The 6,000-nt window shown below is 39.0% G+C and overlaps 1 protein-coding gene across 1 annotated transcript in view; it reads right to left on the reverse strand.

Moving 5' to 3' along the window:
- The window catches only part of PLPPR5 (phospholipid phosphatase related 5), a 322,161-nt gene extending 317,237 nt beyond the window's left edge, over window positions 1-4,924 (reverse strand). Inside the window, exon 1 of the mRNA XM_030207234.1 lies at window positions 4,812-4,924. The gene's annotated coding sequence lies outside the window, so the exon portion shown is untranslated. The remainder of the gene's footprint in view (window positions 1-4,811) is intronic.
- Window positions 4,925-6,000: the final 1,076 nt, after the last annotated feature.

Raw genomic sequence — 6,000 nt, forward strand, 5'->3', positions numbered from 1 at the left:
TACGCTCCTAAATTTAGGAGTGGAGGAGTAGTGGTTAGTGCAGCAGGCTTTGATTCTGGGGAACTGGGTTCAATTCCCACTGCAGCTCCTTGTGACTCTGGGCAAGTCAATTAACCCTCCATTGCCCCAGGTACAACATAACTACCTGTGTATAATATGTAAACTGCTTTGAATGTAGTTGTAAAAAACACAGAAAGGTGGTGTATGAAGTCCCATTTCCCCTTATGCTCCTAAATTGCAAAGCATAGAGTATGCTCATAAATTAGGACTATACATTATAGGAGTGTAAATTTAGGAGCATAACCTTTATAGAATAAGGCCCTATATGTAGTTATCCAGAAAGCAACAATATTCAGTCTGCTATCTGGAAAATTGTAAGAGGTAGTTATTATGATGTGTTATAACCTAATCTCGATTCTATATATGGTGACTAAAGTTGCATATGCAAATCAGCATGCATAGCTGATGTGGGTGCACAACTTAATTGATTAATGAGCCAATCAGCACTAATAATGGCTGCTAACAACCAATTATTGGTGTTAATTGGCCTTATTTGAAAGTTACGCCCACATCCTATTCTATAAAGATGTTCCTGCAACTCTATAGCACATCATTTCAAGGGGGCGTGTTTAGTGGGTGTTTCATGGGCGTTCCTATGAGTTACATGCATTTTTATAGAATACGCCTGATCCACACCTAACAGACTCCAACATTTACACCTGTTTTCAGCAGGTGTTAATGCAGGTGCCTTAAGATACAAGCAGATTAGACTCTATTCTATAAAGTGCGAATACCCTTTATAGAATAGTGCTTGATGCATTATTTTTTCTGTGCCAATTTGTTGGTGTGATTTCCTGAATCTAGTCCTTAATGTGTATTATTTGCCCCTTAATATTAGGTTCTATGGTATACACAAGCATGAAAATGCATGCATAACAGCTCATTACTATGTAGATTGAATAATGCAGCTTGCAGTCAGTATCACAAGCTGCATTATTGGTATAAAAATACCTTCAGCAGAAAGCTAATGTGTTTTTTTTCCATCCAGGAAGCATGGGGCCAAAAGTCTACAACCTGATGCTTCCAGGCCACTCCCTTCACCCAGATGCATCTGATTCAAAGCCCCCCAACTCAGATCTCCCAATGGCCTCCGACACGCCCCCCGTGAACTTTGGTGATCCCCGTGACAGAAAGCAGTTGGGGACGCCCAAAATCAGCTTTCGATTATGCCGATTTGGGCAACCCTGTGAGAAGGATGCCCATCTTCTGATTTGTATCGAAAGATGGGCGTCCTTCTCTTTCGAAAATAAGCCTGATAGGGTCCTTGTACTAAAGTGCATTAGATTTTTGCAGTTACTGCAGCTTAACACAGGAAATTAATTAACACGCAGTAATTCCTAAATTAACACAGAAACTATTGGAGGGGCATTCCCTGCATTACTCAATATAGGACCCAAGTTAAAAGTTCCCCAGCACAGGGGTAGGTAACCTCAGTCCTCGCGTGCTACAACCAAGTCAGATTTTCAGGATTTCCCCAATGAATAGGTCCAAGAAAGCAAAAGGGCAGACGATCTGCAAACTCCAAGACAGAAAATAAACAAAGCAGATCGTTAAGAGACATAATATAATTTATTAATGAAAGCCAAATAATATATATAAAAATCAGCCCAATGAAAACCAAAAAATATATATAAAAATCAGCCCAATGATTTTTATATATATTTTTTTTGTTTTCATTAATAAATTATATTTTGTCTCTTAACGATCTGCTTTGTTTATTTTCCCCAATGAATACGCATGAGATCTATTTTCATACAATGGAGGTAATTCATGCAAACGGATCTCATACATATTTATTGTGGAAACCCTGAAAACCCGATCGAGTTGTGACCCTCAAGAACCCACCCCTGCCTTAGCACATGGTATTTCAGAGCAGGAAACTCTACAGATTCTGGAGCAGAATAGAGAAGAAAAGGTCAATACTTCCTAAGTCTGAGCTCTAAGTAGAGTTGGGCCCCTAAAATCATTTTGAGAAAAACTAGTTAGAAAGTAAACTTCAGATTAAGGGTAGAACTTAACAACTTGGGCTGCCATTAAGATGAGGTATTTTAGCACCGGATTTCATTTTATTCAATAAGACCTTGTGGTAAAATAACCTGTCTTAACTATCCCACACTGATAACAACTCGACTAAGTAACCAAATGGTACAATATAGTCCTTTAAATGTCATGTTAAGAATTGTTTTTTACAACCGGCTATGTTCCTTGTTCATTTTTTTCTATCATACTTATTTCTACAGTCAAATGCAAGGCACAGATGAGATCCTTTCTGCTATTCTGCTGGACAATTGTATATTCTCTGGATCATCTGAACATTTCTTTTAGGAATTTCAGCTGGGACTTCTGAATTTGTTCCTCTGTTATGTTCTCATTCTTTTTTTTTTTTTGTACATCTGTAATTCAAGAAATTGAATGATCTGAAAGGCTAAATCTCTACTAGGGAACAAACGGCGAGAAATCAAAGGGTTTTTTTCGGCATATTAGGATGAGGAAACCTGAAAGAGTGGACCCATAATTACAGATTATTATGGTGCTTTGTAAATGTTATGAACACTTTAAGAAGCCTGTATGTTAAACTGCTATCTGAACTAAATAAATAAATAAAATCCTAGCACTAACCAACATTTATTTTCTGCAATAATAAAACCTTTGAAACTGGGGACTCTAATGCAATGCCGAGAGGGCTCCAGTTGTAACAGCATATGCACGGACAATTTCATGGGCTTTTCAACTGAGCGTGTTTGCCACCACTAACTCACCCTGTCAACTTAGGATTAAAATATAATTATATGGTATGAAAGTAACACAAGCTTCATGTTCATCAATGACCCTTTGCACATAAACTTACAAGCCAACTGCATCCAATGATGCAGCTACACCATGTAATTCCCAGTCATTAAGATTTACGAGAATGCAGCACTGACAACTATCTTGAAATCATTTCCATATATGCCCCTTTTGCAAGAATATTGCTCCCTGTTCTTTCAGGCATGGAAAATCAATCTCAGCTTTCTGACTTGGCTATGCTCCAAGCTGGCCTATGGGGAATTTTATTTAATTAAAACATAATAGCTCTGTTTGCTAAATCCTACTTAAAAGCATCAAACAGAATATGACAAAATATTAATTTTAATCTTTCACTTTCCCTACCTACTTGATAAAATTCATTGCTTGAGAATTAAAAACAGTAGCAAAAGAATGGGTGCTTCTTTCAAAAATAAAATCTAATATTACTTCCAGGATTTTCAGACAATTGTGAATGATCTACAATAGATACAGCATTAAGGTCAGACCATTGTTTAACTCATGAAATCCCAAAGCACTATGGGCTGATACTTGATGAAATGTATCATTCCACCTTACTTAGGGTTTCTTATTTGGAATGTTACAGTTACCTAATATTCAGGTACCTACATAGACTGGGAAATATTAAAATACAATACAATACATGTTATGTTTCTTTCTCTAAAAGTCAAATGAATGTATTTCTAATTTTATCACCTTACAAGCTTTGTTAGTCTTCAAGTATTTATATACAGAAGTATCTAGGTACTTCATTGAGATGTTGAAACTGTACATACCCAGGCGTGCATTGCGTTCTGAGTCTGTAAGGTATTTGTGTGGTCCATCTGTTACAGCGTGTCATTATGTGGAAACTCGGAGCTGTGCTTTTTCCGTGGCTGCTCCTGTTCTCTGGAATGAGTTCCCCAGTTATTTATGATGTTCTGAGAGTGAACATCAGTTTGCAAAATTATTGAAAACTTATTGCTTTGTTAAGACTTTTTTAGAAGAATTAAGGGGTCCTTTTACTAAGATGCAGTACTAAAACACAGTAGGCTCTACGCACGTGCAGCGTGTGCCAAAATGAGACTACAGCCAGGCCAGCGTGCCCTCCTGGCTGTAATTTCAGATTTGGCACAAGCCCATAAGGCCTGGATGAATTATTTATTTCCTCCTACGTGTCACTTAGTGTGCGCCAACCGGTCATTGCGCTTGTAGCACGTTAGCCTTTACCGCTAGATCAATGGGTGGCATTAAGGTCTCAGGCCAGTTTTGGGTGTGTACTGCTTTCATTTTTACTGCAGCACTTTTCCCGTCCCATTAAAAAAAAAAATTTTGTAGATGCGGTAAAAACTGGCCCGGCGCGTGCCCAAAATACGCACCTACACTACTGCAGGCCACTTTTTACCACGGCTTAGTAAAAGGGGCCCCTATGTTTTGATGGTTTGTAGAAATTTTAACTCCATATATTTAATTTTGCACCCGAAAAGGAATTCATGTCAGGGATAAGAGCATACTATAATGTTCCAATGTAGACAGCCCCTAGAAAAACATCTATTCAGCTCAGATTCAGAGACAGGATGAAATTCTTAGATTCACATAGTGCACATCTCAGTCTGTCATCTTTGGTTACAAATGACCTGTTTTCCTGCTGCTCTGGGGCATTCCAGGACACTTATCAGATACACCTGCTGTAGCCATAAAAAACGATCCTTCACAGTTCTGCTATCACTCATCCTGCACTGCTAACATACTCATAATATTAGTCTCATTCAGGGCTACTGAATCCTCGGTACCTCCAGGAACAACAGCATGCAGCTGAGACATTCACGTTTGCTAGTTTTAGTCTCATTCAGGGCTACTGAATCCTCAGTACCTCCAGGAACAACAGCATGCAGCTGAGACATTCAGGTTTGCTAGTTTCCAAATGCACACAAGAGGCAAGACATTGTTCAGGCACACATTCCTACCTTGGACAGCTCCACCTCCCTGGTAATCTGCCAGAAGAAAAATCAGAAACAGTAAGATGCTCAAATTATTGAAGATATTTAAACTGGGGTGAGATCAACTAGTTAAAAGCTCAATGTAGTTCTGGTTTCTTGCATCTATTTTTTTTCTTTGCACGTAACCGGGTTTCTCCTTTCTTTTAATTAATTAATTAGCTCTGGCCTATGCCTGGGCAGAGATATGAGAGCAGGCTTATCAGGTAACACTGTGGTACCTGTAGGAATATAATTAAGGCTCAGGATAATTCTTTATATTCAAGTATGATCCACACCAAGAAAACATGACTTCTTACAGAATGGTTAGTTCTGAGATCTCTCATCTGGGTTGTACAATGTAGAGAATGTTTTTTTTAATGTTTCATGGCTCTAGAAAATCTTCATGAAGAATAAGCACCTTGTGAAGTTTTGCATAAGAATGGAATTATAATTATAAAGTAACCCCTCGCCTCCCCCCAATATTCAGCCAGCGATAGACAGTGTTTTTTTGTCCACCACCAGCACTAAAAACAGAAATTCCATGCTGGGCCCTGTCTGGACTTCGGAATTGAATTTCCTTTTTTTTTTTAAAGCCAGCTAGTGCTTATAAGTACATAAGTACATAAGTAGTGCCATACTGGGAAAGACCAAAGGTCCATCTAGCCCAGCATCCTGTCACCGACAGTGGCCAATCCAGGTCAAGGGCACCTGGCACGCTCCCCAAACGTAAAAACATTCCAGACAAGTTATACCTAAAAATGCGGAATTTTTCCAAGTCCATTTAATAGCGGTCTATGGACTTGTCCTTTAGGAATCTATCTAACCCCTTTTTAAACTCCGTCAAGCTAACCGCCCGTACCACGTTCTCCGGTAATGAATTCCAGAGTCTAATTACACGTTGGGTGAAGAAAAATTTTCTCCGATTCGTTTTAAATTTACCACACTGTAGCTTCAACTCATGCCCTCTAGTCCTAGTATTTTTGGATAGCGTGAACAGTCGCTTCACATCCACCCGATCCATTCCACTCATTATTTTATACACTTCTATCATATCTCCCCTCAGCCGTCTCTTCTCCAAGCTGAAAAGCCCTAGCCTTCTCAGCCTCTCTTCATAGGAAAGTCGTCCCATCCCCACTATCATTTTCGTCGCCCTTCGCTGTACCTTTTCCAATTCTAC

This window comes from Microcaecilia unicolor, chromosome 6, assembly GCF_901765095.1.
Source record: "Microcaecilia unicolor chromosome 6, aMicUni1.1, whole genome shotgun sequence".
In the NCBI taxonomy this organism is placed as follows: domain Eukaryota; kingdom Metazoa; phylum Chordata; class Amphibia; order Gymnophiona; family Siphonopidae; genus Microcaecilia; species Microcaecilia unicolor.